This window comes from Cherax quadricarinatus, chromosome 87 (assembly GCF_038502225.1).
Source record: "Cherax quadricarinatus isolate ZL_2023a chromosome 87, ASM3850222v1, whole genome shotgun sequence".
NCBI lineage: Eukaryota > Metazoa > Arthropoda > Malacostraca > Decapoda > Parastacidae > Cherax > Cherax quadricarinatus.
Genome location: NC_091378.1, coordinates 10910731 through 10935318, shown reverse-complemented (window position 1 = coordinate 10935318; position 24588 = coordinate 10910731). Strand labels below are relative to the sequence as shown.

The following is a 24588-nucleotide window of genomic DNA, read 5'->3' as shown; positions in this document are numbered from 1 at the left end:
ATCAACCTCCACTGATTGTCACATTTATTTGTTACATCTCTCTCCTTTCGGCTGCCAGAACTGCTATCCGGCAAATAACCTGTAAATCTATTAACACATAAGCGCCCGGATGATCACCAGATTGCGCTGCGACCATCTGTTAACGTGCCACACAGGGTTCGTATCTGACTAATGGCACCACTGCACACTAAATACACAAGACTTCAATAAGCACCAGCGTATTTGTCTCCGATTAAAATGTCATGATTCCCATGAGTGCAGTCTGGAAAAAATATGTGAGAATTGGTAGGCAAATAATCCCCTGAAGCAGCTCAAGTCCTGGTCATTGTTGGTGTTAAAATGGGGGATCCCATTTAAGTTGCTAATACAATTGGACATTTTTGCCCAGGTTTCCCGTGGACATTACCTGTTTCCTGATTTCTTTAATGCAAAATCTCTTCGAGAATCAACTATTTTAGACTTCACCGCTTATGTCGATGAATCTTATAGATGAATAGTTCAGAGAACCGACAAGTTGATAAATTAGACACGTGTGCATTATAATTATTATTATCATGGGGAGCGCTAAACCCGTAGGATTATACAGCTCACGTAGGGGGGGGGGATGGAAAGTATTCAGGCTCAATTCAGAGAACTGGAGCACAAATCCAATTCCCTAGATCAAGAGCTCCTCACCAGCGTCAAGGAACCTCCCTTGAGGGGACACGTGTGCAACACTTGGGTATCTTTAATGAGGAAACATTTCGCCACACAGTGGCTTCATCAGTCCATACAAAGGAGAATGGTTAAGAAAAGGAGTTTGAGGTAATCAGTCCCTCAGCCTTAAGTCGATGTAGTCAGTCCATCAATCTTGAAAAGACTGATGGACTGATTAACACATCTGCAGCATTTAGGTATCTTTATTCTGAGACGTTAGGTTACACAGTAGGCTTCTTTAGTCGAGTACAGAGGTGGCAGTGGAAGCAGTTGTGCTGTAGAGACGATGTAATCAGTCCATCACCCTCGAAGTAGTTTTGAGGTGGTCAGTCCCTCAGCCTGGAGAAGAGTTCTGCTTCATAGTCCGCAACAATGTGAAAAAGAAGTATCAGAATGGAGACATATATATTGGCATAGGTGAGTCGTAGACAGTCTTGACGACAGAAGAGGCCACAACGACTGTTATTGAGAACAAAACTTGCCATGGACGTCGACACATCCGCAGACCTACACATTCCCCACCTCTGAGACACACTACACTTCCCTCTGCTCTTTATTTCCTTTGTATAATTACCAACAAATCACTTATTTCTAATTTTCAGCGTCCACCACACATCAGCATTAAGTAAAATTTACACTATGTCTTATGTAAAATTTACACTATGTCTAATATAAAATTTACACTATGTCTAATGTAAAATTTATACTATGTCTAATGTAAAATTTACATTATATCTAATGTTTTACTCTTTCCTGATAAATGCTTTATTAAAGTGGAATATCAGCGGACACATGGAAATTTAGAGCAGCCATAACGTTCCTTGCTCAGTTTTTGGCTCAGTATTTGTTAAAGTAACTGAAATTACAATCCAGTACTGGAATTCATATCTCTGGCTCTTTTATGACAATCCATCGATCATTTTCCACCATTTTATTTCACTCGAGTTATGAAATGATAACAGAAAATTGGAGGAAGAAAAAAAATTGAGGCAGCTCTTAAAGATCTCTCTTCGTGGATACCCCTCAAGGAAGGTTCCTTGATGTTGGTGAGGGGCTCTTGATTTAGGGAATTGGATCTGTGCTCCAGTTCCCCAAATTAAGCCTGAATACCTTCCACATCCCCCCCCCCAGGCGCTGTATAATCTTCCGGGTTTAGCGCTTCCCCCTTGATTATAATAATAATAATAATAATAATCTTCGTGGATAATTAATAAGGAATCATATTCTTAATAAGGAAATTTCTGCATCGTCTCATGTAACAGACAGAATGCTAAGTAATTCACGAACTTTACATAAGAGAGCAGAACCGATATTATTGATGCCCATTATCATTATCACCATTACCATTATTACCATTATCATTATCACCATTATCAGTACATATTGACGATTTAAATGAAGAATCATAAGAATTTGATAAAATGATATTGCTAGACCTACACCTGTTTGTAAACTCAATACATTGTGAATAGTAATAGTTGCAATAAATTTTTGCCTCACCCTGTACTATTTCGACTAAAATAATATTTATTAATGTTATATTTGGAAGCGACGTAGCTTTTAATTTGGTTTTATAAATCAGTGTCGGCAACCCTGGGTAAGTAATATCAGCACAGACGTGGTGAGACCTCTGTGAGGGAGAGTGGTGTTAAGTGATACTCCTGCCTGGTCACCCGGACTCTGCTGATACTCCTGCCTGGTCACCCGGACTCTGCTGATACTCCTGCCTGGTCACCCGGACTCTGCTGATACTCCTGCCTGGTCACCCGGACTCTGCTGATACTCCTGCCTGGTCACCCGGACTCTGCTGATACTCCTGCCTGGTCACCCGGACTCTGCTGATACTCCTGCCTGGTCACCCGGACTCTGCTGATACTCCTGCCTGGTCACCCGGACTCTGCTAATACTATCAGGTACAACCCTGCTGCAATGTTCTATAAAATATTTCTCATTAAAAGTGAACTCTTCAAGTGAGGGCCTCTGATTAGGGACGTGTTTCCATAAGACACCTGCTGTCCCTGGTCACTCATCAGTATAAAATGAGTACCTGGGTGTTAGTCGACTGGTGTGGGTCGCATCCTGGGACAGAACTGACCGAATTTGCCCGAAATGCTCAGCATAACAAGCAACTTTCTATATAGTAGTATGTCATTGATGTCAGCTAGGACTATATACCTTGTACATGTACTTGTAGAAATAAAGATATATTATTACTAGTAGAAGTAGTAGTAAGTGGAACTACAACCCCCTTAGATTGAGTCTGAGTACCTCTACACCGCGATAAACCCTACGGGTTTATCGCGGTTGCGCTGATGAAGCGTAACAGTTACGCTTCATCAGCGTAACAGTTGACAGACAAACAAGTAACAAGTGTAAACTTTAACAAGACAAAGTTTCGCCCTATCATCACACTTGATAGCTTCCTATCCACGCAAAACGTTGTTTAAATAAAGTTTCAAGTTATTGATCGAGTGTTTTTATTAGCTAAAACTTGGCGTCAGTCCCGCAACATTTATAATTACAGTGATAATAATATCTTCCCCCCGTATGATTCTCTTGGGTTTAGCGCTTAGTCATGATTATAATAATAATCCCTTTCTGGAATCAAGTGTGAGTGCTGCTGTTACTGTCAGTGTGAGTGCTGTTACTGTCAGTGTGAGTGCTGCTGTTACTGTCAGTGTGAGTGCTGCTGTTACTGTCAGTGTGAGTGCTGTTACTGTCAGTGTGAGTGCTGCTGTTACTGTCAGTGTGAGTGCTGCTGTTACTGTCAGTGTGAGTGCTGTTACTGTCAGTGTGAGTGCTGCTGTTACTGTCAGTGTGAGTGCTGCTGTTACTGTCAGTGTGAGTGCTGCTGTTACTGTCAGTGTGAGTGCTGCTGTTACTGTCAGTGTGAGTGCTGCTGTTACTGTCAGTGTGAGTGCTGCTGTTACTGTCAGTGTGAGTGCTGCTGTTACTGTCAGTGTGAGTGCTGTTACTGTCAGTGTGAGTGCTGCTGTTACTGTCAGTGTGAGTGCTGCTGTTACTGTCAGTGTGAGTGCTGTTACTGTCAGTGTGAGTGCTGCTGTTACTGTCAGTGTGAGTGCTGCTGTTACTGTCAGTGTGAGTGCTGTTACTGTCAGTGTGAGTGCTGCTGTTACTGTCAGTGTGAGTGCTGCTGTTACTGTCAGTGTGAGTGCTGCTGTTACTGTCAGTGTGAGTGCTGCTGTTACTGTCAGTGTGAGTGCTGCTGTTACTGTCAGTGTGAGTGCTGCTGTTACTGTCAGTGTGAGTGCTGTTACTGTCAGTGTGAGTGCTGCTGTTACTGTCAGTGTGAGTGCTGCTGTTACTGTCAGTGTGAGTGCTGCTGTTACTGTCAGTGTGAGTGCTGGTGTTACTGTCAGTGTGAGTGCTGCTGTTACTGTCAGTGTGAATGCTGCTGTTACTGTCAGTGTGAGTGCTGCTGTTACTGTCAGTGTGAGTGCTGCTGTTACTGTCAGTGTGAGTGCTGCTGTTACTGTCAGTGTGAGTGCTGCTGCTACTGTCAGTGTGAGTGCTGCTGTTACTGTCAGTGTGAGTGCTGCTGTTACTGTCAGTGTGAATGCTGCTGTTAGTGTCAGTGTGAGTGCTGATGCTACTGTCAGTGTGAGTGCTGCTGTTACTGTCAGTGTGAATGCTGCTCTTACTGTCAGTGTGAGTGCTGCTGTTACTGTCAGTGTGAGTGCTGCTGTTACTGTCAGTGTGAGTGCTGCTGTTACTGTCAGTGTGAGTGCTGCTGTTACTGTCAGTGTGAGTGCTGCTGTTACTGTCAGTGTGAGTGCTGCTGTTACTGTCAGTGTGAGTGCTGGTGTTACTGTCAGTGTGAGTGCTGCTGTTACTGTCAGTGTGAATGCTGCTGTTACTGTCAGTGTGAGTGCTGCTGTTACTGTCATTGTGAGTGCTGCTGTTACTGTCAGTGTGAGTGCTGCTGTTACTGTCAGTGTGAGTGCTGCTGCTACTGTCAGTGTGAGTGCTGCTGTTACTGTCAGTGTGAGTGCTGCTGTTACTATCAGTGTGAATGCTGCTGTTACTGTCAGTGTGAGTGCTGATGTTACTGTCAGTGTGAGTGCTGCTGTTACTGTCAGTGTGAATGCTGCTGTTACTGTCAGTGTGAGTGCTGCTGTTACTGTCAGTGTGAGTGCTGCTGTTACTGCCAGTGTGAGTGCTGCTGTTACTGCCAGTGTAAGTGCTGCTGTTACTGTCAGTGTGAATGCTGCTGTTACTGCCAGTGAAAGTGCTGCTGTTACTGTCAGTGTGAATGCTGCTGTTACTGTTAGTGAAAGTGCTGCTGTTACTGTCAGTGTGAATGCTGCTGTTACTGCCAGTGTAAGTGCTGCTGTTACTGTCAGTGTGAATGCTGCTGTTACTGCCAGTGTAAGTGCTGCTGTTACTGTCAGTGTGAATGCTGCCGTTACTGCCAGTGTAAGTGCTGCTGTTACTGTCAGTGTGAATGCTGCTGTTACTGCCAGTGTAAGTGCTGCTGTTACTGTCAGTGTGAGTGCTGCTGCTACTGTCAGTGTGAGTGCTGCTGTTACTGTCAGTGTGAATGCTGCTGTTACTGCCAGTGTAAGTGCTGCTGTTACTGTCAGTGTGAGTGCTGCTGTTACTGTCAGTGTGAGTGCTGCTGTTACTGTCAGTGTGAGTGCTGCTGTTACTGTCAGTGTGAGTGCTGCTGTTACTGTCAGTGTGAGTGCTGCTGTTACTGTCAGTGTGAGTGCTGCTGTTACTGTCAGTGTGAGTGCTGCTGTTACTGTCAGTGTGAGTGCTGCTGTTACTGTCAGTGTGAGTGCTGCTGTTACTGTCATTGTGAGTGCTGCTGTTACTGTCAGTGTGAGTGCTGCTGTTACTGTCAGTGTGAGTGCTGCTGCTACTGTCAGTGTGAGTGCTGCTGTTACTGCCAGTGTAAGTGCTGCTGTTACTGTCAGTGTGAGTGCTGCTGTTACTGTCAGTGTGAATGCTGCTGTTACTGCCAGTGTAAGTGCTGCTGTTACTGTCAGTGTGAGTGCTGCTGTTACTGTCAGTGTAAGTGCTGCTGTTACTGTCAGTGTGAATGCTGCTGTTACTGCCAGTGTAAGTGCTGCTGTTACTGTCAGTGTGAGTGCTGCTGTTACTGTCAGTGTGAATGCTGCTGTTACTGCCAGTGTAAGTGCTGCTGTTACTGCCAGTGTAAGTGCTGCTGTTACTGTCAGTGTGAATGCTGCTGTTACTGTCAGTGTAAGTGCTGCTGTTACTGTCAGTGTGAGTGCTGCTATTACTGCCAGTGTCAATGCTGCTGTTACTGTCAGTGTGAGTGCTGCTGTTACTGCCAGTTTGAGTGCTGCTGTTACTGCCAGTTTGAGTGCTGCTGTTACTGTCAGTGTGAGTGCTGCTGTTACTGCCAGTGTCAATGCTGCTGTTACTGCCAGTTTGAGTGCTGCTGTTACTGCCAGTTTGAGTGCTGCTGTTACTGTCAGTGTGAGTGCTGCTATTACTGCCAGTGTCAATGCTGCTGTTACTGTCAGTGTGAGTGCTTCTATATCTGCCAGTGTGAGTGCTGTTGTTACTGTCAGTGTGCCTGCCGCTGTTACTGTCCGTGAGAGTGCTGCTGTTCCTGCCAGTATGAGAGTTGCTGTTACTGTCAGTGTGAGTGCTGCTGTTACTGTCAGTGTGAGTGCTGCTGTTACTGTCAGTGTGAGTGCTGCTGTTACTGTCAGTGTGAGTGCTGCTGTTCCTGCCAGTATGAGAGTTGCTGTTACTGTCAGTGTGAGTGCTGCTGTTACTGTCAGTGTGAGTGCTGCTGTTACTGTCAGTGTGAGTGCTGCTGTTACTGTCAGTGTAAGTGCTGCTGTTGCTGTCAGTGTGAGTGCTGCTGTTCCTGTCAGTGTGAGAGTTGCTGTTACAGTCATTGTGAGTTCTGTTGTTACTGTCAGTGTGAGTGCTGCTGTTACTGTCAGTGTAAGTGCTGCTGTTGCTGTCAGTGTGAGTGCTGCTGTTCCTGCCAGAGTGAGAGTTGCTGTTACTATCAGTGAGTGGTGCTGTTACTGCCAATGTGAATGCTGCTGTTACTGTCAGTGTGAGTGCTGCTGTTACTGCCAGTGTGAGAGATGCTGTTACTGTCTGTGTGAGTGCTGCTGTTACTGCCAGTGTGAGTGCTGCTGTTACTGCCAGTGTGAGTGCTGCTGTTCCTGCCAGTGTGAGAGATGCTGTTACTGTCAGTGTAAGTGTTGCTGTTACTGTCAGTTTGAGACAAGTGTGAGTGCTGTTACTGTCAGTTTGAGACAAGTGTGAGTGCTGTTACTGTCAGTGTGAGAAGTGTGAGTGCTGTTACTATCAGTGTGAGACAAGTGTGAGTGCTGTTACTGTCAGTGTGAGACAAGTGTGAGTGCTGTTACTGTCAATGTGAGACAAGTGTGAGTGCTGTTACTGTCAGTGTGAGACAAGTGTGAGTGCTGTTACTGTCAGTGTGAGGCAAGTGCGAGTGATGTTACAGTCAGTGTGAGGCAAGTGTGAGTGCTGTTACTTTCAGTATGAGACATGTGTGAATGCTGTTACTGTCAGTGTGAGACAAGTGTGAGTGCTGTTACTATCAGTGTGAGACAAGTGTGAGTGCTGTTACTGTCAGTGTGAGGCAAGTGCGAGTGATGTTACAGTCAGTGTGAGGCAAGTGTGAGTGCTGTTACTTTCAGTATGAGACATGTGTGAATGCTGTTACTGTCAGTGTGAGACAAGTGTGAGTGCTGTTACTATCAGTGTGAGACGAGTATGAGTGCTGTTACTGTCAGTGTGAGACAAGCTTGAGTGCTGTTACTGTCAGTGTGAGACAAGTGTGAGTGCTGTTACTGTCAGTATGAGACAAGTGTGATTGACTTTACTGTCAGTGTGAGACAAGTGTGAGTGCTGTTACTGTCAGTATGAGACAAGTGTGAGCGCTGTTACTGTCAGCGTGAGACAAGTGTGAGTGCTGTTACTGTCAGCGTGAGACAAGTGTGAGAACTGGTACTGTCAGTGTGAGACAAGTGTGAGTGCTGTCACTGTTAGTGTGAGACAAGTGTGAGTGCTGTTACTGTCAGTGTGAGACAAGTGTGAGAACTGGTACTGTCAGTGTGAGACAAGTGTGAGTGCTGTCACTGTTAGTGTGAGACAAGTGTGAGTGCTGTTACTGTCAGTGTGAGACAAGTGTGAACGCTGTTAATGTCAGTATGTGGCAAGTATGAGTGCTGTTACTGTCAGTGTGAGACAAGTGTGAGTGCTGTTACTGTCAGTATGAGACAAGTGTGAGTGCTGTTACTGTCAGTGTGAGACAAGTGTGAGTGTTGTTACTGTCAGTGAGAGGCAAGTGTGAGTGCTGTTACTGTCAGTGTGAGACAAGTGTGAGTGCTGTTACTGTCAGTGTGAGACAAGTGTGAGTGCTGTTACTGTCAGTGAGAGGCAAGTGTGAGTACTGTTACTGTCAGTATGAGACAAGTGTGAGTGCTGTTACTGTCAGTATGAGACAAGTGTGAGTGCTGTTACTGTCAGTATGAGACAAGTGTGAGTGCTGTTACTATCAGTGTGAGACAAGTGTGAGTGCTGTTACTGTCAGTGTGAGACAAGTGTGAGTGCTGTTACTGTCAGTATGAGACAAGTGTGAGTGCTGTTACTGTCAGTGTGAGACAAGTGTGAGTGTTGAGAAATGGCATTACCAGTTAAGTTTAAGGAGTTTGTACTTAGAAAGACAGCTCATCGCCTGCACAGCCGCCCCTGCAGACGAGGTCTTGGGAAGCTGTCGAAGTCATCTCTCAATGGGCTGTAAAGAGTTATAATTTGTAAGATTATAAATTACCCCTAGGGTGTGTTATGTCAGCATATTTCATTCACTGATTGCTGACAGATTACATACTTGTTTGGACTCAAAAGTCTGCACCTTACTGCCGACTATAGGTTGATTACAAACTCCTTGCGACTCAAGAACTGCGCAGTCCCCCGTACTACAAGAAATTCGTAACCTACCTTGCTCTTGTAGCGTGAGCTATGGTGTTCTTCACACCTTCGACAGATATCGGTGACTTGATAGAAGCTGAAGTATCCTTGGATGTCCACGTCTTCCATAGTCTAGGAAAACGCACACTGGTACACTATGTTCCACAAGATTTGTCTTTATTGTTCACAATCTTATCACTAAAGAAGCTGATCACACTTCTCTTAAGTGTTTATTGTGTTTTATGAGATACTTTGTTCACACTAACGCACAGATCGTTCTTTGTTGGTTATCCTGGCGTCAGTGTAACTCTCAGTAGAGTCAAAAGTAATCTGAAGACGCCACAGCACCCCATGCCGTCACTCCCCTAGCACAAAAAAAAGCTGACCTAATACTTTTGCTTCCTTGCCACTTCCTCGATGAAGCAAAGCAGAATGTTTGATTCTTGCTGTCTTAAGCATAGACAACAATATACACTATCTCTACCATGGTAATAAAGTGGGAGCAGGATTTTTCTTAATTGTCCTGCTAAAGTAAGAGATGTACTGTCTCTTATTAAAATACACTCTGCAACACTGGACTACAAGGAGCAACGGTCGCTTGACCACGTCGCATACTCGTACGGCATCTGTGATCAATTACTCACTGTAGCAGTAAACAAGACGCTTGCCCCTTCTGAGAGGGCTGGGCCCCTCAGGGCTGAAAGGGGCTGAAGGGGCTGAAGGGGGCTGATACCCCCCTCCTGGAGAAAATTTCTCCACACTGGGGGACAGCAGAGGTTCGCTGCAGGTGAACTATTCATCACTCAACATTAATTTAATTTTCTCACTCGCCACTACTGCTGCTTGTCTTTTCTGAACAGCTTTAGTCTGTGTGGTTTCTGGAGAATCACTAATTTTGTTTTCAACACTGTGTAATTCTAACGGCACTAGTTTATTTATTGTCCGCTTATTCACTACACCTTTGCTTAAAACATCAACTGTCCTGATGGTTCCATTTGCATCAGGATATATGGTCACAATTTTTCCAAGTGGCCATTGGGACCTCGGACAATCATTGTCGATAATCACTATGTCACCAGGTCTTAAGGACTTATGATTTTCAGGAACACCAGCTCCATAGAAGTGTTCTCTCAATGAGGTGAGATAGTCTTCTCGCCAAATTTTCTCCCAGCGTTCAATCACTTTATTAAGGTGTTTGAATTTACGTCTGAGTTGCTCAGGTTCGAAATAAGTAGGATCCTCTATGATTTCTTTATCATTCATGGGAGGAACAGGTTCGAGCCTTCTGCCATGGAGTAAATGAGATGGACTTAACACTTCTAAATTGTCCAGATCATCGGTAACATAAGTTAGAGGTCTGTTGTTGACTCTATTTTCTATTTCAGTCACAACTGTACGGAATTCTTCTAAGTCGATTCTTCGACGATGAAGAGTCTTCCTTAAACAGCGTTTCACAATGCCGATCATTCTTTCATAAAATCCGCCGTGCCATGGAGATTTAGGAGGAATGTATCTCCAACGACAACTGCGTTGATTCAGCATCTGTTGTACTTCTGGTTGATCAAAGATCTTGCTTATATAAGCAGCACCAGCAACAAAGTTCGTTGCATTATCTGAAATCATCAGTCTGGGACATGCCCTTCTGGCTGCAAACCTTCTGAATAATTTGATAAAGGTTTCAGCAGACATGTCAGTGGCTACTTCTAGATGTACTGCTCTAGTTGTAGCACAAGTGAACAAACAGATGTACACCTTGATGGGAACTTTGTCAACTGTTTTGGTTAAAATTATTGGTCCAGTGTAATCTACACCTGTCACCTCAAATGGAGTGATATGACAAACTCTTTCAGAGGGATATGGAGGTGGACCGGGATACTGACATACTCGCATATCGTAGTGACGACAAGTAATACAGTCCTTTATTTGGTTTTTCACACTTTGTCGACCTTGAGGTATCCAGTAGGATTGTCGTATATGACAAAGCGTGTCAGCTACCCCACCATGTAACACGTTACTGTGGGCGTTTTGCACAATCAGTTTTGTTAGCCAATGATTCTTGGGGATCAATATTGGATGTATGGCTTCTTTAGATAGTGAAGAATTATGAATTCTTCCTCGACATCTTATAATCTTTTCTGAGTCGAGATAAAGTCCTAAAGAATTAATCATTACAGGTTTCTTTGGGGATTTATCTTGTGTTTCCAGAAATTTATATTCTGTTGAGAAAACATCTTTCTGTATTAGTTTCACCCAGTATTTAATGGGTTCAAGACATTCATAATCAGGTTTTATTCCTTTAATGAATTTAAAGACAAGAGCTGTAACTCTTAAGAGTTTACCCAAAGATGAGTATTTAGATCCATCAATGACTATTTCTGTCGTGTCTGCAGTATGTACACAAATTATTTCTGCTGTGTTCAAGCAGACTGTTTCTTCTGGCATAATGTGAGCTTTTTGCTGAGGCCAATTATTTTCATTAGAGAGCCAGTTCGGCCCGTGGAGCCATAATTTATTATCCACAAATTTCTTGAGTGGGACACCACGTGACAACATGTCAGCTGGATTCTCTTGGGTAGAGACGTGGAGAAAGAGATAATCTCTCTGCATCTCTTTTATTTCTGCTACTCTGTTCTGTACATAGACCAACTTACTCTTATTATTTCTTAACCACTGGAGAACTGCTTCATTATCACTCCAGATCACGGTTTTTTCAATAGTGAGATGATCAAGTACTTTGTTGAGATAGACAGCTAATTTTGTACTTACATAGAGTGCTGTCAGTTCCAATTGTGGTACAGTTCTGACCTTCAAGGGTGCGACCCAGGCCTTTGAAGTAATTAGTGTACTTCCTTCAGCATTACTCATGTAAACTACAGCGCCATAACCTCTGCTTGACGCATCACAGAACACATGTGTAATTGTTTCCCACTTGACCTATTTGTCTGGGAAATGTAATTTGATGAAGTTGTTTAAACTCCCTGGATATTTCATCCCATGCTTGACTCATTTCTAGAGGCAAGTTCTCATCCCATCCAATTTTGAGCTTCCATGCATCTTGCATAAGCATTTTACCCTTTATGGTAATTGGTGAGACGAGTCCTAGAGGATCAAAACATTGTGATACCTCTGACAGTAAACTACGTTTAGTGAGTGTACTGCATGATTTATTGTTTATCTTTTTGAGACTCAAAGTATCTTCCTGTGTGTTCCAATTAAGTCCCAGCATATTGTTGCAATCAGGAATTTCAGCTTCAGGGAAATCTTCTTTGATAAATTCCCTTAATTGCTTTGAATTTGTATTCCACATCCTTAGAGGCATATTTGCTTCTTTCATCTCCTTGTTAGCTTCTCTGTATAAGGATTTCAAATCCTCCTCTTTATTCACAGTACCTTGAAGATTGTCCACATAGAAACTTTTCTTTAAGATTTCTTTGAAGGGACTTTCAGATTTCTTCAAATGTGTATTTAGAGTAGCTTCTAGTAAGAATGGAGAGGATGTTGCACCAAATAATACTGATTTGAAACGATAAGTTTTCACAGGACTTTGAGGATCATGTGGATTTTCAGACCACAAGAATCGAGTATAATCTCTATCTATTTCTTGTAGTCCTACTCTTAAGAAAGCTTTGGAAATATCAGCCGTGTAGGCATATGGGTTTGTGCGAAATTTCATAAGCACGTCTCCAAGCTTCTCAGTTAGTGAGGGTCCGGTCATCAGACAGTCATTAAGACTTGCTACATCTTTATTTGCACGTGCGCTGCAATTATATACAACACGTAGTGGAGTGGTTTCAGAATCTTTTCTGACTCCATGGTGCGGGAGATAATGAGCGTCTGTCTTCAACTTATCTTCGACTATTTTCTCAATGAATTTATTGTCCAACTGTTCTTGTATGATATTATCATAGACAGTCAGTAGCTCTGGATTCTTCCTGAGTTCATGTATTTGTGCTTTCATTTGTCCGAAAGCCATGCGATAATTGCTAGGCAGATGTGGTGAATTTAATTTCCATGGTAACCTAACCCAATACTGTCCATCTTTATATTTGACAGTGTCCAAATATTGGTTATAAGTCTGAGACTCTTGTGGGCTTGGTTTATTTACATCAATACCTATCGCATCTAAATCCCACAACTTATCAACTGGTTCATTCATTTCTTCCAGTAATGATAATTTTTGCTGTGGTACATGATCAGTGGTTATTCTCGTAACTAGTACATTTTCCACTGAATCAAAATCAGCTTCTTTCCCACTTTGAGAGGGAATAGGACCACATATCATGTGGCCTCCTGCCGTTTTCAGCAAGTGAACATCATGTTTACTTACTATATTTTGCACAAAACAGTGATAATAATCACTTCCAATGATTAAATCAATTGGACTAATAGTGTCCGTCTGTATGTCAGGACAGGCTAACTTGACCTTAGCTGCTTTCAGTGCTGCAACTGTTTCTTTTAATCCATGGATCTGCACAGACTTAGGCAAATCATCTACTACCACAGCTTCTACTGTCTTTTTCCTGTTTCCTAGACCAACAGTGGTTCTGGCTAGGTCATATGTCTGTTTACCAGAATTGTGGAAAAAACCAGCTATATCTAACTATATTTTGGCATAGGGTTGTTTATTCAGTTTCTGCAACACTGTTCTTCTTATGAAGGACCTTTGTGAGCCTTGATCAAGTAGTGTTAGCACATTGGTTTTGTGTGATTTATTAGATAACTCAACTCGAGCTATCGGGAGAGTTGTTGCTTTAAACTTATCTCTCAGATTTAATGCTGTTGCGTGTTGACTTCCTGATTCTGTGGAAGTCTGCTGCTGTTCAGCAAAAGTATTTGGGCATAATGCTGTATGATGCATACCCTTGCATTTAAAACACTTCTTCAGTGAGCATTTTCCTCCCTTGTGTTCACCTAAACACTTGATGCACCTTTTCAGCTGATGAACACGTTGTTTATGTGCCTCCATTGATGTGTATTGAATACAATACTGTGCCCAATGTGTTCCATCACAAAGTACACATTTTGGAGTACGTTTATATATGACAGTCTGTTTACTGTCTGTTGTATTCACAGCTTGATAAATGCCTATATGGGATTTCCCATTATGTGGTTTAGTGGGAGTAGGCATACTCTTTTTATACTGAGTTGAAGGTTTGTTATCCACTGGATTTGTGGATTCTTCATCTTGTCTCATTGCTTGCATGCATGAAACTATTGTTTTGTAAACCATTGCTAATTTCTTCACAAGTGAAATAGCGTTTATTGAACTTAATATTTAATCGTTCAGTAGTTTGTGGTGACAACTTATCTTGTACAATAGCACTGATAAACCAATCACATTGCCTTAGGTCATATTTAGCACCTAGAGATCTGAGACTATTGTCTAATGTGATTCTAAATGCCTGTAAGTCTGAAAAACAATGTTTGGGTGGCTTCAAGCTTGATATTAAGACTGCATGTCTAACTCTAGCCTTGTCATCATCGAAGTAATTGTCTGCTAAGACATGTAAGGCTATTTGATAATTGCCTTTAACCACCGGAAATGACTTAATTAGTTCATAGGGTTCTCCCTTCAAAAGACATTTAAGGTAATTGAACTTAGCAATCTCATCTATGTCAGTTCGTGAATTTACTATGGACTGAAACCCACTAATGAATTCTTCATAATTATGACCTTGGAAAATAGGCAATGACAATGTAGGTAAGCTTGGTAATGTGACACTTGTTGTTACAGGTGTAACAGGTGTTTGACCACTAGTTACAGTAGGTCTCTGTGACAGAATTTTGCGGCAGATAGCCTGTACTCCTGTCCACCTTAATTGTTGATTACTAAATGTATCCAAAACATTTTTAATTTCATCCTCAGATGGATCTGATTCAAGAAATTTATTTTCATAATGTGTATAGTCTGAATTAATTATTTCCAGACGTGTAAATAATTCAAATTTGACCTCAAGATCATCAAAATCTATGTTTGTATCTTGAGTTAATCCTATACAGACTGAAATTAGATTTTCTAATTGTGTAATCTTAGTCTGTAAAGACTGAAACTGAGTTTTCAAACAAGCCATTTTAATGGTATACTGAAAATTCCAGCACCACACTTAGAGTGTTTAAAAAACACTGTACTGCTATAAACAGCTGAGTTTTTGTTATGCTTAAGTCAGCAATAATCGAGTCAGACACTACTGACCCACTAAGCTTAACCTCAGAGTCAATGACCATGAAGGGTACACAGTACATATGGCTGGTGTTTATGGCTTGAGTTTGCTGTGTCAGCCTGACCACGATGATTAATCGTAAATAACGTTATACACTTCATTCACTATACACTATAAATGTCACTGTATAACTGTAAATCACACGTGAATATTACTTACACATATAAATGTCACTGTTAATATGTATTTGAAAGCTTACACTTTTATATATAAGTTCCTTTAATATAACAGGTAGATCTATAAGAAACAAACTTTAACACAATCTTGTCTCTTAATTTCTGTTTATAAACATTATAAACACTGTGTGTATATACACTCAGACAAACTGAACATCACTTGGGTTGTTGTCTTAGTCAGCACTTCTTCGAGTTTGGAGCAGTGGATGCCGGGTGTCATCCCCCGTTTTCTTGTTGGGAGAGTCACCCAGCTCCCGCTTTCTTTGGGTGAACGCTGGGTTAGTTCCCGTTTTCTTTTGGCTGCCCATTCTCTGTGATTGAGTCTGGAGGGACTCATTTATACTGATTTAAATTGTAAAACACTAGTTTTACAGTGTTTTTAGAAGGACCTTGGCTCGTAGGTTATTTGTACACTGTAGTACAACATATTTGGACCACAGTGTGGCCTTTATCCGGTTCGAGCACGACCAATATGTTGAGAAATGGCATTACCAGTTAAGTTTAAAGAGTTTGTACTTAGAAAGACAACTCATCGCCTGCACAACCACCCCTGCAGACGAGGTCTTGAGAAGCTGTCGAAGTCATCTCTCAACGGACTGTAAAGAGTTATAATTTGTAAGATTATAAATTACCCCTAGGGTGTGTTATGTCAGCATATTTCATTCACTGATTGCTGACAGATTACATACTTGTTTGGACTCAAAAGTCTGCACCTTACTGCCGACTATAGGTTGATTACAAACTCCTTGCGACTCAAGAACTGCGCAGTCCCCCGTACTACAAGAAATTCGTAACCTACCTTGCTCTTGTAGCGTGAGCTATGGTGTTCTTCACACCTTCGACAGATATCGGTGACTTGATAGAAGCTGAAGTGTCCTTGGATGTCCACGTCTTCCATAGTCTAGGAATACGCTCACTGGTACACTATGTTCCACAAGATTTGTCTTTATTGTTCACAATCTTATCACTAAAGAAGCTGATCACACTTCTCTTAAGTGTTTATTGTGTTTTATGAGATACTTTGTTGACACTAACGCACAGATCGTTCTTTGTTGGTTATCCTGGCGTCAGTGTAACTCTCAGTAGAGTCAAAAGTAATCTGAAGACGCCACAGCGCCCCATGCCGTCACTCCCCTAGCACAAAAAAAAAGCTGACCTAGTACTTTTGCTTCCTTGCCACTTCCTCGATGAAGCAAAGCAGAATGTTTGATTCTTGCATAGACAACAATATACACTATCTCTACCATGGTAATAAAGTGGGACCAGGATTTTTCTTAATTGTCCTGCTAAAGTAAGAGATGTACTGTCTCTTATTAAAATACACTCTGCAACACTGGACTGCAAGGAGCAACGGTCGCTTGACCACGTCGCATACTCGTACGGAATCTGTGATCAATTACTCACTGTAGCAGTAAACAAGATGCTTGCCCCTTCTGAGAGGGCTGGGCCCCTCAGGGCTGAAAGGGGCTGAAGGGGCTGAAGGGGTTGAAGGGGGCTGATACCCCCCTCCTGGAGAAAATTTATCCACAGTGAGTGCTGTTACTGTCAGTATGAGACAAATGTGAGTGTTGTTACTGTCAGTGTGAGACAAGTGTGAGTGTTGTTACTGTCAGTGTGAGACAAGTGTGAGTGCTGTTACTGTCAGTGTGAGACAAGTGTGAGTGATGTTACTGTCAGTGTGAGACAAGTGTGAGTGCTGTTACTGTCAGTATGAGACAAGTGTGAGTGCTGTAACTGTCAGTATGAGACAAGTGTGAGTGATGTTACTGTCGGTGTGAGACAAGTGTGAGTGCTGTTACTGTCAGTGTGAGACAAGTGTGAGTGATGTTACTGTCAGTGTGAGACAAGTGTGAGTGCTGTTACTGTCAGTGTGAGACAAGTGTGAGTGCTGTTACTGTCAGTGTGAGTGCTGTTACTGTCAGTATGAGTGCTGTTACTGTCAGTGTGATACAAGTGTGAGTGCTGTTACTGTCAGTATGAGACAAGTGTGAGTGCTGTTACTGTCAGTGTGAGGCAAGTGTGAGTGCTGTTGCTGTCAGTGTGAGACAAGTGTGAGTGCTGTCACTGTCAGTGTGAGACAAGTGTGAGTGCTGTTACTGTCAGTGTGAGACAAGTGTGAGTGCTGTTACTCTCAGTGTGAGACAAGTGTGAGTGCTGTTACTGTCAGTATGAGGCAAGTATGAGTGCTGTTACTGTCAGTGTGAGACAAGTGTGAGTGCTGTTACTGTCAGTATGAGACAAGTGTGAGTGCTGTCACTGTCAGTGTGAGAAAAGTGTGAGTGCTGTTACTGTCAGTGTGAGACAAGTGTGAGTGCTGTTACTGTCAGTGTGAGACAAGTATGAGTGCTGTTACTGTCAGTGTGAGACAAGTATGAGTGCTGTTACTGTCAGTATGAGGCAAGTGCGAGTGCTGTTACTGTCAGTGTGAGACAAGTATGAGTGCTGTTACTGTCAGTATGAGGCAAGTGTGAGTGCTGTTACTGTCAGTGTGAGACAAGTGTGAGTGCTGTTACTGTCAGTGTTAGACAAGTATGAGTGCAGTTTCTGTCAGTGTGAGACAAGTGTGAGTGCTGTTACTCTCAGTATGAGGCCTCAACTACTGCGCTCCACAAACTTTTCCCGGGAATTTTGTCGATTATATGACACTTGGAGTTGAGCTATTTTTGATTCATTATTAACTCGGTGGCACTCGATGTATGCACAAGGCTTATTCCTCTAAGAAAAAGGAGGAGTAGATGTAAAACAGAAAGAGACAGGCGCTCCCTTTACAGGCGACGGAAAAGAATAACAGAGCGGCTAAAAGAGGTCAATATATCTGAAATGCGTAGGGAGACACTGGTCAGAGAAATAGCAAGCATCGAACTTAAGCTAAAAGAATCCTTTAGGAGTCAGGAATCGCGGGAAGAACTAAAAGCCATAAATGAAATCGAAAGAAACCCAAAGTATTTCTTCTCCTATGCCAAATCAAAATCGAGAACAACGTCCAGTATTGGGTCCCTACTTAAACAAGATGGGTCCTACACAGATGACAGCAAGGAAATGAGTGAGCTACTCAAGTCCCAATATGACTCAGTTTTTAGCAAGCCGCTAACCAGACTGAGAGTCGAAGATCAAAATGAATTTTTTATGAGAGAGCCACAAAATTTGATTAACACAAGCCTATCCGATGTTATCCTGACGCCAAATGACTTCGAACAGGCGATAAATGACATGCCCATGCACTCTGCCCCAGGGCCAGACTCATGGAACTCTGTGTTCATCAAGAACTGCAAGAAGCCCCTATCACGAGCCTTTTCCATCCTATGGAGAGGGAGCATGGACACGGGGGTCGTCCCTCAGTTACTAAAAACAAAAGACATAGCCCCACTCCACAAACGGGGCAGTAAAGCAACAGCAAATAACTACAGACCAATAGCACTAACATCCCATATCATAAAAATCTTTGAAAGGGTCCTAAGAAGCAAGATCACCACCCATCTAGAAACCCATCAGTTACACAACCCAGGGCAACATGGGTTTAGAACAGGTCGCTCCTGTCTGTCTCAACTATTGGACCACTACGACAAGGTCCTAAATGCACTAGAAGACAAAAAGAATGCAGATGTAATATATACAGACTTTGCAAAAGCCTTCGACAAGTGTGACCATGGCGTAATAGCGCACAAAATGCGTGCTAAAGGAATAACAGGAGAAGTCGGTCGATGGATCTATAATTTCCTCACTAACAGAACACAGAGAGTAGTCGTCAACAGAGTAAAGTCCGAGGCAGCTACGGTGAAAAGCTCTGTTCCACAAGGCACAGTACTCGCTCCCATCTTGTTCCTCATCCTTATATCCGACATAGACAAGGATGTCAGCCACAGCACCGTGTCTTCCTTTGCAGATGACACCCGAATCTGCATGACAGTGTCTTCCATTGCAGACACTGCAAAGCTCCAGGCAGACATCAACCAAATCTTTCAGTGGGCTGCAGAAAACAATATGAAGTTCAACGATGAGAAATTTCAATTACTCAGATATGGTAAACATGAGGAAATTAAATCTTCATCAGAGTACAAAACAAATTCTGGCCACAAAATAGAGCGAAACACCAACGTCAAAGACCTGGGAGTGATCATGTCGGAGGATCTCACCTTCAAGGACCATAACATTGTATCAATCGCATCTGCTAGAAAAATGACAGGATGGATAATGAGAACCTTCAAAACTAGGGAGGCCAAGCCCATGATGACACTCTTCAGGTCACTTGTTCTATCTAGGCTGGAATATTGCTGCACACTAACAGCACCTTTCAAGGCAGGTGAAATTGCCGACCTAGAAAATGTACAGAGAACTTTCACGGCGCGCATAACGGAGATAAAACACCTCAATTATTGGGAGCGCTTGAGGTTCCTAAACCTGTATTCCCTGGAACGCAGGAGGGAGAGATACATGATTATATACACCTGGAAAATCCTAGAGGGACTAGTACCGAACTTGCACACGAAAATCACTCACTACGAAAGCAAAAGACTTGGCAGACGATGCACCATCCCCCCAATGAAAAGCAGGGGTGTCACTAGCACGTTAAGAGACCATACAATAAGTGTCAGGGGCCCGAGACTGTTCAACTGCCTCCCAGCACACATAAGGGGGATTACCAACAGACCCCTGGCAGTCTTCAAGCTGGCACTGGACAAGCACCTAAAGTCAGTTCCTGACCAGCCGGGCTGTGGCTCGTACGTTGGTTTGCGTGCAGCCAGCAGTAACAGCCTGGTTGATCAGGCTCTGATCCACCAGGAGGCCTGGTCACAGACCGGGCCGCGGGGGCGTTGACCCCCGGAACTCTCTCCTGGTAAACTCCAGGTGTTCATTACACTCACATGGTCCAGGAACTGCCGCACAACGCTCTTGATAAGTTCAGAAGCTGTAGCTTAACACCCTTAAGTGGCTCAGGATGTGTTGCTAAAGCCTAGATACTGTAGTTCAGCACCTTCAAGGGGATTTTCTTTGCATGAAGTCTTCAGGGGCCTTTAATCCGAGGAATTACAGTGAATATAAATACACCTTTTCTCCTGTCTCAGTTTGGCCTCAATGAGGACATTTCTTCTCTTGTGAAATTCAGTTCTCGAGCAGAGCAGGAAAGGTATCATTTTAGCTCTGTTTTAACGGGATTCCGAGGATAGTGATGTCATGAAATGGAAGTTGGATTGTCTGGGATATGCTGGGAGGCCCACCAATTACCCAGTTCCTCATAGTGTCCTTGGTTAACGAAAATCTTGGTTAACGAAAATATTACTGGAGGTTACCTTGGGATCCGAGACTCCCTGCTTAAGCTGTCCGACTGCTGCTGTTTCTGATCATCCACTGATGTTTACTATTTAATATCACCGAATATGTAACTTTAAGAGGTTTCCAGATATTTCTTTTATTTTCTTTTTTATCTTCCTTCAAATTGCATATACTGGTGTACTTGGTTAAATTTTGTAAAAGACAATAATCTAACCAAACTTAGTTAAAATAATATAAATCGAAAAATTTGTTGAAAACAATATGTAAGAAATCGATTTTCGATTTAGGACAGACTAATTGTGGACACAAATTACAAATACAGTTTAATGTATCATTTTTTATTTTTTAAATGAAAATTAAATTTGTACATATTATCAGTTGTATTGTACAGTATTATGCTTGAAAGAACACTGTTTTGTCACTATTCTCTATGTCTGGTCACAGACCGAGCATCGGGGGCGTTGACCCCCGGAACTCTGTCCAGGTATACTCCAGGCAGAGATAAATACACCTTAAATACCAGCTACTAAATGTATGACTCGTTCACTTATAATCATGATAATAATCTTAACCAAAATGCTTTGCAAACTACGTGGTCATGACCAGGTGCTGTTGTTTGCTCTACCTTATTAAGTGTGGCAGAAAAACAATGTTTACCCGAGGCGCATGGTAAGTCATGCATGAAAAACCGGAGCTGGACATTTCGTATCAGTCAAGACGGGCGTCGTCAGGCTGGTGAAGAACTTTTGATCCAAGGAGTTGTAGGCGCCTTCTTCTACCTTGGATCAAATATGATTACTTAATATTCTCCAAACGGTGTATGATCACTACGAGTTTAGTGTTGGCTCATACAGCAAGGAAATTTAAACCATGTTTTAAATAAAACCATTTTTTTTTACATTATTACTATTATTATTATTATTATTGCTGTATTATTTATGAGGTGCTAAAGTCGATGAGGGGAATGATGGGAACATTTCTTACTATCCTTGACTCACGAAATCGTAATGACACGATTGCAAACAAACCATACCACGGGCGGATTGAACCCGCGGTCAGAGTCTCAAAACTCCAGACCGTCGCGTTAGCCACTGGACCAGCTAGCCACAATAAGATTCGTCCAACTGGGTATATTTCTACACCATAGGAAGGTTAGCATAGGCACCACTGTGACCACAAATGGAAATTTTTACAGACGAATCTCCAGCTAGCGTGGCCGTGACGCATTTGTGGTCACAGTGGTGCCTATGCTAACCTTCCTATGGTGTAGAAATATACCTAGTTGGACGAATCTTATTGTGGCTAGCTGGTCCAGTGGCTAACGTGACGGTCTGGAGTTTTGAGACTCTCTGACCGCGGGTTCAATCCCGCCCGTGGTATGGTTTGTTTTCTTACTATCCTTAATTGTGAAATAGCAAATGTTTACCATTATCAAGTTCATCTCTTATGGACATATGCTAAACCATTTAACAAAGAACGAAATAATGATAGAAGATATTAAGAATCTTCCCTCATCAGCACATCTAACATTGTTACTCAGAACCCCCAGAGTTGTTCATGTTATTTAAACCTTTAGCGTGTATTATACCAGCAAGTTATCAAGATATCCGGGAGCAACACAAGAGTCCACAGCTTCCGCTTCTTGAAATCATTTTTTTCCCCTTAACTTAGTCTGTACCTGTGTAAATACTCCTTTTCCTCGGGTATTCTATACTGACCTGAGAAACCTTGTTGTGTGTGCGAGTAAGTTTATTCAGGTATACACAAATACAGTTACGAAGATTATCATACATAGCAACATATGTGGAGAGAACCTGGGATAACCCAAAAAAGTCTAAGTGACTTATTTCCATTGGGGTCATTTTAATTCTTTATTATTATACTAGAAAGGAGATATAATTTTATTATTATACTATAAAGGAGATATACTAGGAATTATTTTAAAATGAGTTATTTATATTTACATGTGTGCTAGCTAAAAAAAAATAAAAAATCATTCTCCTCCCTTTGTCACTACATTCATTAGGCACCTTTTGGCTCTCTTCTTCAACTGGTTCATGTCTTGGGAAGCAACACTTCATACCATAGAAACTCCAGTTTATTGTCATTTAAATCAGGTCTTGGGTTGTAAGTTAAGTCATTCCTTATGTAGTCACATATCCCACCACCCTTTCTGTTACTGTCTAAGCGTTTTATATTGTAACCTTCTATTTTGATCTCGTCGTCAGTCACAGTATCATCCAACCAGGATTCAGAGATGGATATAACTGCCGCTCTAGTTCTGTTAGCTGGAATCCTAATCTCTGCCAATTTTGGAAAAAGTGATCTTGCGTTGACATAAATAAAGTGAAGGCCTGTTTTTATAAAACAATTATAATCATCAATATATAGTAACGGGTCATTTGTATTAAAATTTGGTAAATCAGTGTCATCACTTCTAAAGGGTAACTGTACCAAAGTGCATTTGTTACAAACAAAGCGAAATCTGGTACCATTACCATAATCGAACACATCCATTATGCACCCACCCCTTACACAATTTATATAAGGTATATTTACTGTTCTTCTTTCGTACCTTAGTACAGTGTGTACGTATGTCTGGTGGTGTCTGAGATAATTAGAATAGTAAGTAGTAAATAAGTAAGTTTATTCAGGTATACACAAAGACAGTTACATAGAATTATCATACATAGCAGCATATGTGTAGAGAACCTGGGATAACCCAAAAAAGTCAGACAGAGTGACTTATTTCCATTGGGGTCCTTTTACCTTATTATTATAATATAAATGTTATAATATTTTCTTATTATTCTATAATGAAGATAACATCTTATTATCATACTAAAAAGACTATCTACTACACGAGGGTCATTAAGACTATCTACTACACGAGGGTCATTAAGATTATCTACAATACGAGGGTCATTACTAGGAATAAGGTAAAATTTACACGTATGTTAGCTAAAAAATAGAAAATCATTCCCCTCCCTTTCTGTAGCTACATTCATCAGACACCTTTTGGCACTCTTCTTGAACTGGTTCATGCTATGACTGGCTTTGACATGTGCGGGTAGTCTGTTCCATTCCTTTATTGCTGTACAATAAAAGGTGTTTGAAGCCTGGCCACTGACTGTGGGTACTACAAAGTTGTGTTCTCTCCCCCTAGTACTATGATTGCTCTGGTTCCCAACCTTGACAAAATTGACAGCAAGATATTCTGGACACTGTGAGCAATTTTATAAACATGATTTAGCTTCAGTTGTTTTACTCTGTCTTCAACATTCAGCATATCCAACTGCTGTAATTCATCCTGGCCTACATGTTCTCTTTGTCCCAGCCCCAGGATGAATCTTACGATTTTGTTCTGGGTGATTTGCAGTCTATCTTTCAGTTTTTTTGTCAAGGCAGAGTACCATGAAGAGCAAGCGTAATCCATATGGCATTGTATAAGGGCTAGACATAGGGTCCTGCGAGCCTCAGTAGGTAGACACTGTGCTTGTCTATACAGGAACTTCAGTCTGGCATTCGCAGAATGGTTCTATTGTCTCACATTGACCAATGTCTGCATTACGTATAGAGTTAAGGTTATCATTCCTAGCTACTAGACCGTTGTTATCACCGTCACTTATCTGTCTGTTATGCACCTGTACCATAGTTTGAGGTCCTGGATTAGTTTGGATATCGCCACTTAATAGCGCCACTATAAGAGCTGTACGCCACTGTTTATGTTTGTGCACGTGGTGTTGCCATACCTTGAGGCAATAGTGACATTTACGTTTTCCAGTCCCTATGACTGCCTTCCTTCTTCAGAGAACTGCAGGATAAAAATAAATATAATTACGGCAGCCTGTACCCCTCTAACGCCAACCATGTTCACTCTTCACTCATTTTATTACTTCAAAACAAAAAATTTTCTTCCTTTTTTATAAAAGAAAAGAAAACACTGATCACTATCAGTCACCTAGTAATGGTCTAGTAGCTACTCTAGCAATCACCACTGAGTACTTGTAGATTTCCTGATATCTTACTTCACAAACTCCCTTCACTCCTCACTTATCCCTTCACAAACCTCCTTCACTCCTCACTTCGCAGTCCCGTTTCACCTAACACACTTATAACTCATTTCCATCCTGGTAGGACAAGTTTTAATCGATGGTGTTATCCGTCCAAAGCCTCATCAGTCCCATTTAGCGGAGCTGTGTCGTGTTGTTGTCTGGTCCTGACCCAGAGCTGATGTTTCAGACATTTTTAAAAGCACCGAGGGAAAAAGC

The 24588-nt window shown here is 42.1% G+C and overlaps 1 protein-coding gene across 1 annotated transcript in view; it reads left to right on the top strand.

The window, feature by feature from the left end:
- Positions 1-2303: 2303 nt before the first annotated feature.
- Positions 2304-24588, top strand: part of LOC128703827 (major facilitator superfamily domain-containing protein 6) — a gene marked incomplete at its 3' end in the record, with an annotated part of 347143 nt that continues 324858 nt past the window's right edge. The window contains 1 exon segment of the mRNA XM_070103751.1: positions 2304-2609.